The following is a 14,420-nucleotide window of genomic DNA, read 5'->3' as shown; positions in this document are numbered from 1 at the left end:
GTGTCCTATATACTTGACATTGAAGAAATTCCTGTTATAAATTATAAGGGAAACAATAAAAATATTTAAGTAGAATTAGAGGCATTATCGTAATTTATATCTATGTTCATATTTTCTGCCTTTAATAGAAGTTTTAAAATATCCACTGCTACGGCTCCTCCCCAATTTTCTTAATTCAGTGGCATCTTATCCATAGCACAGAACTGTGAGGTATGTAGCTAATTATAACTTTAATTCCTTTAATATAACTTTCCTTTCTTCCTTTCTTCTTTCCCTCCCACCCTCCCTCCCTCCTTCCTTCCTTCTTTCCTTCCTTCCTTCCTTCCTTCCTTCCTTCCTTCCTTCCTTCCTTCCTTCCTTCCTTCCTTCCTTCCTTCCTTCCTTCCTTCCTTCCTACCTTCCTTCCTACCTTCCTTCCTAACTCATTTCATTTTTTCTTTCCTTTAATCATTCTCTTTCTTTTCTATCATTTCTTCCTTTCCTTTTTTCTTTCATTTCCTCTTTTATCACTCTTTTTCTTCTTTCTTTCTATTTCTTCCTTCCTTTCTTTCTTTCTTTCTTCCTTCCCTCCTTCCCTCCTTCCTTCCTTCCTTCCTTCCTTCCTTCCTTCCTTTCTTTCTTTCTTTCTTTCTTTCTTTCTTTCTTTCTTTCTTTCTTTCTTTCTTTCTTTCTTTCTTTCTTTCTTTCTTTCTTTCTTTCTTTCTTTCTTTCTTTCTTTCTTTCTTTCTTTCTTTCTTTCTTCTTCTCTCTCTCTCTCTTTCTTTCTTTCTTTCTTTCTTTCTTTCTTTCTTTCTTTCTTTCTTTCTTTCCTTCTTTCTTTTTCTTTCTTTCCTTCTTTCTTTCTTTTCCTTTCCTTCTTTCTTTGTCTTTCTTTTCTTTTTTATTCCTTTCTTTTTATCTTTTTTCTTTTCCCTTCTTTTTCTTTCATTTCCTCCTTTATCACTCTACATTTTCTTTCTTTCTTTCTTTTATCTCCATAGCTTCTCATTTCCATCCTTTATTAATTTATATTTCTTTCTTATTTTCTCTTTCACTTTTTTTTCTTTTACCCTCCTTTAATTCACTTTTCTTCCTCTTTTCCTGTTTCTCATTTTTTATATAAAAAGAAATATTTGGCATTATTTCTGCTTGTTCTCAACAAATAATTGTTATAGCCATCAAAACTAAAGAGATTTTGAAGAGACATTATGGCAGGGTAGTTGGAATTTATAGATATAACTATAGTGTCTACTTAATTAAATGTCTACTATTTATATGCTGTGTGAACTTTGGAATTTTAATATTTTATACTTTCAACAGATATATACTCATGAGCTTATTTCTAATATAACTATCTTAGGTTGTCTAAAATTATTAGTAATATTCTCACACTTTACATGAAGAGAATTCAGTGTGTGTTTCCTGATTAATATTTATTCTCATGTGAATTTGTACTCAAATTATATTTCCTATAAAATTATGTTTTCCAGTCTTTTATAAAAGTGACATGCATGGTCCCTGAAAACTCTAAGGAGAAAGATTAACATGGATGTTGCCTGCTGAATCTCATTCCAATAAAATTATTTCTACTTCCTGCAACATTATGGCAAAAATGATAACAAAAATAGGTATCTACATTTTACTTTCTAAATGTTCAAAGGTTCAGAAACCTAGTTGTCAATGAGAATATACCATGTACCATGTATTTATATATTTTTCCTCTGCTAGACTATAAATTTTACAAAGGCACTATGAAGCCCATCTTTAAATCTAATTTTAACAATAAATTTAACTTGCTCAATCAGAAGGTGAATATTGCTTAATGGAGTCATCTAACTCATAATGTTGATCTATGGAAAATTACATTTTATATACTTTATATTTTTTATTTTCAAAATAATAGGGTGACTTCATTTTCAGAAACAAAATGCTTTGAGTGATTTATATAATAATGTTGAATATGTACTTAAAGGGACCTGGTGTAAGTTAAGAAAGGGTAGTTGGGTTTATGACTAATTAAGAGGTTTTCTGAGGAATTTATATACAACTCTTTTAAATTCTGAGCACATTGAAGATTTATTCTATGGATAACTAACCCTTTATGGAGGGTGCTTTTTTTTTACTTTGGGAAGTGATCATTTGTGTCCTTTGCTGCCTTATCAGACCATGCTTATATATATGAGCCAAAGTTTTTAAAATGTTGACTCAAATTTATAACACACTGCTGCCAGTCTTGTTAAATATTTTATGATAATTAGGTAATTAAAGTTTGCTTTTTTTGTTTGTTTGTTTATTTGCTTGCTTTTTGGGACACACCCGGCAGCGCTCAGGGGTTACTCCTGGCTCTATGCTCAGAAATTGCCCCTGGCAGGCACAGGGGACCATATGGGATGCGGGGATTCGAACCACCATCCTTCTGCATGAAAGGCAAAGGCCTTATCTCCATGCTATCTCTCTGACCCTGAAAGTTTGCTTTTAATTCCAGATAACTTTGAAGGATGGATGTCTCACTAGTAACTGCCTTTGAGTTCTTGGTAATCCTATATATACCCAATTCTGGACATTATATCAAACAGTTGAATTGCTGCTTATTCACTTGCATTCCAGAATAAGGAATCCTGAGTTCCAGAAATAAATTACTACTGTTGAGGTCTCTTTGACACAAGGTTTCAGGAATTCATCATTTGGATGTCAATCATTCCTTCCTTCTGGCTCTGATGTCTCACAGGTTTCCTGACAACAATTAGGATGACTAAAATCACTCATAATCATAATGACACTTGCCTTCCTTATTGGCTCACAGGCAATTTACTTCTCTTAGCTTTTCTCTCACACAGCAGACCCTGGGTGTTACTTTTCCAGACTTCAATTATAGACACTCAATCTTACAGCATCCCTAAAGTCATTATTATGCCCCCAATTTTCTGATATCGATCCAAAATATTTGAGTAAAAATGCAAAGAAATGTGATCAGCCATCCAGCTGTTGGAGAGTATTCAGATGTGTATCATATATTTTGTATATAGATATGCCTCTAGGAAAAAGTTGTGATTTTGTAAGCACTGAAGTTCGATAGAATCAAATAGACATTTTCTACTGCCTATTTCTCTGTGCATATCCCAAACTCATTATATACCTGGTAACAGAAACCCAGCTATACCTGAGTCATCTTTCAGCTGCTTAGGTATAAAATTTTGTCTCATTTTTTGTCCCCAAACATTTCTCAAGAATAGGGGAAGAGGACCAGAATATTTGACATTTATTTTCCCACTGAAATGATACATGCTGCGAGTTCTATTAGAAGGCAAAGCCATTTACTGTCAGTTTTATTTGAAACAAACGTTTTCTTTCCTTATTATATTTATAATAGTGATTAATGTTTAATTCTGAATATCTTGAATGCATTTGGTATTCAACAAGTGACAACACATAACTTAGGACATTTAATTTTAAAATAATTAAGGTGTAGGCATTAGGTTTCCTATATTACAAGTTAAAAAAACCTCCCTAATAAAGGCATGCTTTTCTAATATGACACAAGCAGAACTAAAATATAGTTCTGTTTGATTTCAAATAAAAAAATATTACCTTTACCTGTTTGTGTTATTTTACCATGGATCAGGCCTTTGAAACACAATTTTAGTAAATTATTTCAATAATCTGAGTCATTTATAATTCTCTCTGCTTTGTTGATGAGTAAGTTATTCATTTGTAGATTAGCTTCATTCATATCTGTGCCTTAATAATCTTATAATATATTTTTATTTCTATCTTAATTTATCCTATTTAACATAGTCTATATTGGTGCATCATACATTCTTTCATTTAGTGGGTAACTAATGTGAAAAATATAATGCTTGGATTTATACAAAGAACTGAATAAGACTAAATATTGTTTTTGATATAATTTTTATTTTGACCAAAGTGGCTTACATGTCTTTTACAGTAATATTTTAGGTACATATTAACAATGTGTCAGGGGAATTCCCATCACCAAAGTTGTCCTCCCTCAATCCCCGTTCCCATCTTGCCACCCTCAACCCATGGGCTGCTAGTATAGGTGTTCCCCTCTGTGTCTAGCTTACTACTTAGTGATCATACAACTGTTTGGTCTTGATACCCTCCACTCTTTCCCCTTCTATTTGAGAGGCAGTACTAGATAGTTCAAGTTATGTGGTTTTGTTTGAAGAAAAGAAGAGCAATAAAATGGGGTAAAAATCAAATAAGCCGAAAATGGGCGGAGTGCTTTTAGAGGCTCTCAATCTCAGTTTGAGAGAGAAAAGGGAAAAAGGAAGTGAAACACCACAACTATTAATGGTGTTTTTTAATATTCACATATTACTACTTAACATTTACATAAAACTCAACTTGGGGTAGGGGAACACTGGTGGGCTTCAGGTCTTCTTCTTGGCTATAAGCTCAAGGATGACTGCTAGTGCTGCTCAGAGAACCATATGTAGTAATGAGTTTTAAACTTATATTAAATCTGCATATGACTAGTGCCCTATCTACTGTACTATTAGCCCATCCCACAAAACTAAGTTTTGTATAAATGTATAACCCTTTGTGACTTCTTTCATCCCATATTTTAGAAAAACATGATAGAGGGGCCGGCGAGGTGGTGCTAGAGGTAAGATGTCTGCCTTGCAAGCGCTAGCCAAGAAAGGACCTCTGTTCAATCCCCTGGCGTCCCATATGGTCACCCTCAAGCCAGGGGCAATTTCTGAGCACTTAGCCAGGAGTAACCCCTGAGCATCAAATAGGTGTGGCTCGAAAAACCAAAGAAAAAAAAAGAAAGAAAAACATGATAGAAAATAAGTCATTCATTGATAATCTGAAAGTCAGATCACCCATATATAGCTACCTGATCTCAAAGAATAGACAGATGCTGAGTTTTAGCTTACTTGCTTATACTATGTCTATATGACACCATCACTATAATTAGTAACACATATGCAAACACATCTACAGAGTTCAGGCAGAGTGAAACATTCTATCATATTGTTCAGTAGATACTATTTCCTGCCTAGATGGAGCACTTTGTTCTCTCTGGATTCCAACCATAAACAGAATAGACACCCAGTCTACAATAAGCTGTAAAGTGGAGACCAGTTACACTAGTATTCTGGGAGGTAAAGGAGAGAGATATGGGATACATGCTGGGAACAGAGGTGGAGGGAGGACAACACTGGGGGTGGGAATGCCCCTCCTTCATTGTCACTATTTACCATAAATAATTCTGTGAAAGATTTATAATGTACTTTGGTCACAATAAAAATTTATTTAAAAAAAAAAGAGACAGCCATCTCAATGGAGAAATGGTTTGTGTTATCTTCATCCAAATTAGTCAAGAGCCTGGCAGAACCTGTCACTCAATTCTTGTTAGTTTCTATTAATTTTGTCTATTGTTTCCCAGTTTTTTGTGAACTTCATATTAATGTTTTTTAAAATGTAAATAAAGTAAAAGCTGTGTTACATGTACATTTAAGCTGTAAACAAATTTTGTATGATGGAAGCTATTTCCATTTTAACAAAAAGCTTGAGGACAGTGGTATTTAATGAAAATCCCCAAGGCTACACATGTAGATGACTACAGAGGTGCAGTTTCAGTCTTAGTTTTCTATTTTATCATGTCTTAACAAATAAATATATTTTATACACATTTCATAATTGATTCAGTATGTAGTTTAATATTTTATAATATATTTTATATTGTACTTTTCAATTGAATTCTTGATTTCATATTATTTATATACCTCTTAAATGTGGTTTCTAAGCTGGATGTTTTACTCCCCTCACTAATTTGTACTCCTCTATATTTTTCTCATATTAATTTAAACTCTTGTGTCTTTACATGTCCTTCATTCATTTTTATTCTTTCCATTGTTCATTTGTTCAGAAAAGTGTGTACCAACTCATGTTTGTATAGTCTTTGTTGTTGGTCTTCTTGTAACCTGGTTATAAATAAGTCTTCACGGTGAAGCCTGAGGCAGACAAGAGAGCTCACACTTGAATATTAATGAGTGGGAAATGGATGATTTTATGATTCCTGACCTTTCCGCTTTAATCCATTAGGAAGTATAGATTGGTTAGTAGTTAGCAACTGAGCAAAAGCTATCTAAGTGGAAAATTGATCCTGGTAAGTGCAAGCATAGTGGTTCCACTTATTAATGCTTCCTATTTTAGCATTTTGAACTTTTGCTCATAGATACCTTAAGTTCATGTCCCAGTGCACAAGTATCAGATGAAGGAGATTTGGCATGAGCTGACAGAGATGTCATTTTTAACATGTTAATTAAAAGGATAAGTTAAAAGGAATAGCATAAAAATCAGAATATAGACAACAGATTCTAGAAACCAGTCCCAGATGTCTTCTTACCTCAAATCAATTGGTCTCCTCATAGACAAAATTTTTTAGAAACCAGGGTAGAACCCATTTTATTTTGTTTAAAAAATGTCCATGCCTGGATCCATACAGATAGTACAATGGCTAAGGAGATTCATTTGCTTGCAGCTAACCCTGATTCAATTCCTGGCAGCAATTATGGTCCCCTGAGCCTTCCCTAGAGAGTTCTCTAAGCATTGATCTAGGAATAAGCACCAGTAATGAGTACTTGCAAATATGTCCTCCCTAAAATGAAAATAAATAAATAAATAAAAAATAAATAAAAAGAGAAAAATGGGGGCCAGAGCAGTGGTGCTAGCATTAAGGCATTTGCTTTGTGTGCAGTTAACCTAGGATGAACCAAGATTCTATCCAAAGCATCCCATATGGTCTCCCAAGCTAGGAGTGATTTCTGAGCGCATACCCAGAGGCAATCCTTGAGTGTCACTGGGTGTGGCCCAAAAAGAAAAAAGAAAAAATAAGAGAGAGAGATAGTGAGAGAGAAGGCAGAAATACAAAGAGAAAAGGGAGAGTAGAAGGAGTGGAGTGGAGGGGAGAAAAGAGAGGATTGAAAGGGAACAAAGAAAGAAAGGTGAGGAGACAGAGGAGGAGAAGAGAGAACATATACATTTAGGTCAGCTTTTTATTATATAATAGGTTTAATTTATTTCGTTTTTGAAAAGACAGTTTTGAGGCCACCACCTAGAAGTACTTAGGGGTTATTCATGGTTCTGTGCTGAGAGATCACTCCTGGAAGACTTCAAGTCATTAAATGCTGGACTAGAATTTTAAATTAGTTTGTTGTGTACAAGCAAAGTACTCTACTAGCTGTACTATCTCTCCAACCTGTCAATTAATTTTATTTCAAGAGATAAAGCAAATTAATGAGTAGTGTCTGACTAGAAATCTGACTGGAATTGTGGGGTTTATAAAATTGCATCTGACCCTAGAAATAGTCCCACTATGTCCCTGTTAGTATTATATTTTTTAATGTGCTGTTAGTATTATATTTTTAAGAGCACTGTATTGTTTTTCACTAGATTTAAAAAACATTAAGACAAGAATTAATTCATCTTCTCCTTACTCCTGGTATAGGGTTATGGGTCTTAAAAGTAAAGAAGTTGAAATGTTCTGAAGTAGTGAAACCTTCATACTACTCTAAGACTCCAACTATATTGAGGATAGATATTTGATATTTTAAATCTTCATTCCCTTTGCTCTTCATATTTAGCTCCCTATACTTCTCAAGGATAGATAGGTTTTTGGGCAAATGTATGGGAGAGCACAAAAAAGGCACAGATTTAATAATAACATGATTTCTAATAATTAAGAGCATATAAACAAATCCAAGTAATATTATTTTTCTAAATGCTATTATGAAGCTACTTTCCTCATTTTACTAAGCCATAATTTCTTCATTTATCATTTGGGAACAATATCTAAATATCAATCCTTGACAATAATAAGGACTGAAGGTATGAAGTGTCTGGCATCTCAAATACAGATTAAAGTATTATTATAGGTTTTATAGTGTAATTATTATCATACTTATTTGTTACTGTTGAACTATTAAATTTAAGAATAAACCAAGTTTATTTTTTTAAGCAAATCAGGTTTATTTTGAGGACAAAGCAAAAAATTATTAATATAGGAAGAGGTGCAAAAACACAAGAATTGCAAGTCGACAACTCAGAAACTCTTGATTATATTAGATGATTTCCTAAAATCAATTAAACACATAGATCTGTAAATATATCTTCTTCGAATTGAAGAAGTCACTAAGTGGTTTCAATACTTAGTCCTTTATTCAGATTGGATTATCTCATCAAAATTCTATATGTTTTAATTTTAATGATTCTCTTCTTAAACATCTGTACTAAGCAAAAAAGTCAGCAGAGAGTATTCATACATATTGTGGAGATTTTCCTTTCCTGCTGTAGGATCAATATTTTTATCAACTAAATTTTACAAATATATATATATATACATATATATGCATACATGGATCATTTGAAGAGAGCTTTACAAAATGTTTAGTTTAGTACAGTAATATGACTAATATTAAAAGAGACAATAATGGCTTAGATCATAAAATGATTATATGGCTAAGTTAAAGGTAAACATGGTTAGCAAAAAATATTAAAAAATCAGATTATAGGTTATTCATCTTTTTTACCCCATATATTAGCACTCATAAATTCCAGTGATATCTTTGTGTCTTAAATTTGATCCTACATAACATTTTTACAACTTTCTATATTACCATCTATAAATTGAATTTTCTCTTTACTTACTGACAGTATGCATTTACACATATTTATAAAATTTCTATTTGCCAAGTACTTAGTAGACACTGGAGACTACATAAATGAACCAGAATTTAGCCATATTTCCTACAATTTTAAAGTCCAATTAGCATAGAAATAATAGGAATGATAATTAAACTTGAACCATCACAAAACAGAATAAAAGAAAATAGGATCCAAACACTTGTACATGAACATATGAGTGAAATTGAAATGAATATGGAAGATAGGAAAAAATTAAAACATTCATTAAACACCAATATTATAATTTTATAGCTATTTGTATATCTGTCTATAGCTTAACCTCTTTATACATGCATTAATATCTATATACATCATCTTTAAGTACATTTTAAATGTATATGCACCAGTAAGTTATTAGTGCTTCATCTCAGTACTGAAGAAGATGACGGGTAAAGCAGTTGCATAATATGTCTAAAAACATACTCCTTGAAGGGGGGCATCAAAGTTGTCATCATGACTTATTTTCCCAAGCCCCTTTCGAAAATAAATCTTATATTTTTAAAATATCAATGATAACATGACCACAATGAAGCTGCTATGGTTCCTTTATTTTATTTTATAAGAAAATGGAGATTTGGGGAACTTGAACAATAAAGTATTTCAAGAAAGGAATCCAATTGGGACTGAAGAGATGGCGCTAGAGGTAAGGTATCTGCCTTGCAAGCCCTAGCCTAGGACAGACCATGGTTCGATCCCGTGAAGTCCCATATGGTCCACCCCAAGTCAGAGGCGATTTCTGTGCCCCCTCCCCCAATAAGAGGAATCAAAATTGAAGCCTGTAATTTTGAAGCATGATATATCTCCATAATTTGAAATACATTTAATTAAAACTTGTAAGTATATGTATAGATTAAGGCAATGTAAGTATCTATCATGTATTAAAATCTCTTGTGGAAATAATTAGATTTTATATGCTTGGGCCCGGAGAGATAGCATAGTGGCATTTGACTTGCAAGCAGTCGATCCAGGACCAAAGGTGATTGGTTCGAATCCTGGTGTCTCATATGGTCCCCTGTGCCTGCCAGGAGCTATTTCTGAGCAGACAGCCAGGAGTAACCCCTGAGCACCGCCGAGTATGGCTCAAAAACCAAAAACCAAAAAAAAAAAATTTTATATGCTTGTATATCTCACGACATAAAGATGTTGTCATTATTCCTTCCCATTTTAAAGATGAAAAAATAAGTTCAGAGAAGTGAAAAAGAAAAAAATGATCACTAAGGCTTACATAATAATGTAACAAGTGGCATAGTGTTAGTCTGATATTCAGACATTTACTCTTAGGTACTTGAATGGAAAGAAGTGGAAAAGGGAAAAGTGTATATTGTTAAAGTACATATACATTCAGAAATAGAGTTAAATAATTGAAAGTTTCGGGGGCGAGCAATGGCGCAGTGGTAGGGCATTTGCCTTGCATGCGGCTAACCCAGGACGGACCTGGTTTTGATCCTCCAGCGTCCCATATGGTCCCCCAAGTCAGGAGCAATTTCTGAGGGCATAGCCAGGAGTAACCCCTGAGCATCACTGACTGTGGCCCAAAAGAATTGAAAAAATTATGAGAAACTTGGCTGTATCTCATCATTAATTCTTAAAACACGAGAGAAAACCCATATGTGCTTCTGCTCAGGATTAAAGTTTGAATACCTGGTTAAATTTCTTTCTGAATTCTCATACTGTAAGGTCCTATTATCAAGAAACTAGAAAATACGCCAGCATTATATCAGCCTTCCAGTCTTATGTTTCTCACTACTTTCTCACTCATTCCTGTAAGTGACTTGTCAGATATTTATTTGTTTGTTCATTCATTTGTTTATTTATTTATTTCAAGTTTTAGTTCACACCTGGAAATGCTCAGTTGTTCTGAGTTGTTCATTGGTTGTGAACCAGTAAATTACTACTAGAGGTTTCCATGCAACCATATGGGGTACTTGGGATTAAATCCAGGTCTTCTGCATGCAAGGTAAATGCTCTACCCACTAACCTATACTACCCCAAGAAGTGACTAGTCTTTTGTAAGACTACTACTACTACTTCTCAACTAAGGGAGGTGTTCAATGTATTAGTAGCCCTGATCAAGTAAATTCACTGCAATTTAGACAGGTCAGAGTATTTTCAAAACTTTCAGCCCAAAGCTAAGAATATGGCATTACTTGGAGAGTTTGAAAGATGAGGAGTGAGATATCTCTGGGCTCTTTATTCTGCACAAAAATAGTGACTGTGAGACTTTGTGCTGGCTGATTGGCCTGGGATCAAGTCTTTCTGTTCTATACATTACTTATTAATTTACCTCTAAGTAGACAAGTCACCTAATTGTTTTTATTTTGCTGTCTTATGAAAGTGTGATGATATTGGTTATTATAAGACTTAAATGAGAAAACTAAAGTATCAAAAACTTCTAGGACATTGCCTGTATCAGGTAAGTGTTCATATGTAGAGCCATTAAGAAATAGAATAATAATCTTTTTCATCATTGTAATTTTGATCCTCCACATTACTAACACAGGGAATTAAACACAATTCCCACATGTTTCTACAGAATAGCAGAATATACCACTGTTGGATAATTTGGTCAAAGAATTTTAGGTTGCACAAAAGATCCTCTTTCTCAAGTTTAAATATTTGCTTATCCCAGAGGCAAAGCAGAGCTTGCTTTGAGATTAACATGAGATCTAATTTAAAATTCCCCATTTTGTTATTGGGGATTCTAAATAATGACCTGGAGATTTGAATATCAACATTCCCTTGAGAAGGAGGAAGTAGTCAAATGGCATTTCTATTACTATCAGGAAATCCAATTAGTGAAAGGCTCAATTTACAGTGAATAATGGGAGGGGCTTGTGTAAAGAACACTGTCTAGAAATAAAAGAGCTATGATCTACTAAAAATAACACTCAAGTTAATATGTGCACTACTCTATACAGTTTAAAACACATTTCACAGTTTGACCTTTAGTACATTATTATGGGCATGTGTTATTATTTTCCCATAATAACAACACATTTTTTATTTGCTCTATCCTACTGGCTACATGCTTTAACTATGTCTGGATAGTAAATTTTCTTCCCCACAGCCACAAAACTAGTCAAGACTATTTTCCTCACTTCACCCCTGGTGTAATCCAATTATCTTTTCATGGCTCTTCTTTATTTTCTTAGACTTTATTTTACTTTCTGTTCTTTTGACAAAAGACTTTCTAAGTCACAAACATGTTGATTTTAATCCCTTTCATAAAACTATTAAATATTAGGCCTCCAAATTGTGGTATTTTTGTTTCCTTTTTCCTTCCTTCTTTCTACTTCTTTTCTCAGCAATAAGCACAGCTGCTTTAGAAAATCTAGAGCAATGATTCTCCTGAACATCTACCTCCCTCTCCCTGCCTCTCTTTGACATTTATCTTCTGTCCCTTTAAATATTCTATGAAAAGTCATTGACATCTAGAATACAGAACACACTTCTTATTTGAGAGAAGAGTTTACACTAGACTCTCAGAAAATTAGCTCTAGTTAAAAATAAAAAGGGCTATTACGGAGGTAGACTTTCCATGCCACCACCCTGAGCTGACACATTTAGGGGGGTAGGGTCAGGAGCAGAGGCTGTGGTTATGAGAGAACAATCAGAATGATCAATACATCCTTCATCTCTTTGATCAACCTGTTTTTTTATAGCTGCCAGAATGAAACATGCATATTTATTCTTAGAATCTTCCCATGGTTTCTTGTGTTTTAGTAATCCACAAAATACCATGTCCTCTACATAATGTCTCTGAATACTTTGCCCTTCCTTGAAGCTATATTTTCATATTGTACATGCATTTTACATCAATTTGTGCTTAACTGTGAAAATCTTGTATGGACATTGTATTTTATGTATGTCTCTCTCTGACAATTTGAGAAGACTGTGTTTTATTTATATTTTTGTCACTACTATAAAGGCTGGCAAACAGTAGGTAACCCACCAATATTTGTTAAACTATAAAAAGAAAATTATTTTTTATTGAATACAAATGTACAGGGCTAAGAGAAATGATCCAAGAACTAGAGTTCATGATTTAAATGTGGAAGGCCTCGATTTGATCTCTGGCATTACATGAAGAACCCTTAAGAACTGCAAGGGCAACTCCTGAGCTCCAAAAAAGAGTAACCTGTGAGCACCACTGTGTGTGGTTACAAAACAAAATACATGTAGAAATTACACAAATGCTGGATATTAGTGTGGTTACAACTATAATCTATAATAAAACTTCACTTGCTTTACAAAAGTAGTTGATTGACATGAAATAAATTAATAAAAGTCTCCAGAAATGTAAGATATATCACAATAAGATTTGCATCATGACTTCAATAATAAAGCAGATTGACTAAATTTGGGATTAAAAACTAATTTTAGAACTTGCTTAAAAAATATAACGTATATAAAGTAAGCAAGAGAATAGAAAAGAAACCTGGATATCACACAGTGCTTTCTAAAAATTGTAAACTGTCCCCTCAGTAATCCGAGCTTTTGACCAAGAAAATCAATGTACAACAGCTGAGAATTGATTACTGGGTGATCACCATAGAAACAACATTACTAGTAGGATAGGTCAAGATTTGGCACTATCCAAGTCAGTATATCATCATATTTTAAGAAAGAATACAGAGAACCAAAGTGGAAGTTTTCTTTGCCATGATGAAAAAGAAAATTGACAGAGCAGCACAGCAATTCCCAAGAGAAGAGCTACAGACTCTAAGAAGCATGAACATTCATTCCAGTTGCTAGAAAGAGAAGTGCCACCAGATGCTATCTTGGTTCAGATGAAAAACATTTTGTGACAGTATCCATTTTGCTTAGATCTTTCTCTTTTGTTTAGTTTAATTATTTCACAATGGATAACAAAAAGACAATGTAAAGGGTAAAAGGATAAATTTAATGCTAAAAGACAGAATAGGCCTAGGAGTAGTTAAATTAGCCTCATCATATATTTATTATTATTATTTTATGATTATTAACTATTATTTGGGGGAGCACAGCTAGCTGTGTTCATGGTTTACTCCTGGCTCTCCACTCAAGGATTAATTTGGAGGACTCAGGGATTATATGAGGTGCCTGAAACTGGAACCTGGATTAGCTGAGAGCACTCCTTATCAGCTGCACTATCTCTCCAGTCCTATTGTTAATTTTCTAACTGTGCACCCCTGAAGTCCATATTAAGTTATAAAACAATATTCCTTTAATTAAATACTTGTATTAAGTCTTTAAAAGCAAACAGTTTCATATATAACTTTGGTTCCTATTTCTGTATTGTTTATAGTTTCACAGAGAACCTGATTTCACAAAGTCATTTTAGGTCTTCCCTTCACAATGCTCTACAAAACCCTTCCCACTGCCTGGGGGCTCTGTACAGGCTTCCCATAGGTAAGCATACCTTCAAGACATATTCTCAGCAGATCTCAACTAGTAGCTCAAGAATAGTAACTTTTAAATTCCCAAATTGCTTTGTTCTCTGATTGCTAACTTTCACACTGTCAGTTTCTCTACTGTAGTAAGTTTTAGTTTCTCACATAATGTAATCTCTGGTTAGATAATATACCATAGTGTCTGGTTTTCCTTTCTTTTCTGATTTACTCATTTCATCAGAGTTATTTCTTGTCTATTCTTGTTTTTCTTTCTCTTTATGTATGTAATTTCCATGGTGGAGCCCTCACCCAATGTGCTCAGGGCTTATTTTCAACTCTGTATTCAGGGATCAG

Source organism: Suncus etruscus, chromosome 9, assembly GCF_024139225.1.
Source record: "Suncus etruscus isolate mSunEtr1 chromosome 9, mSunEtr1.pri.cur, whole genome shotgun sequence".
Classification (NCBI taxonomy): domain Eukaryota; kingdom Metazoa; phylum Chordata; class Mammalia; order Eulipotyphla; family Soricidae; genus Suncus; species Suncus etruscus.
Note: the sequence above shows the minus strand (reverse complement) of the source record.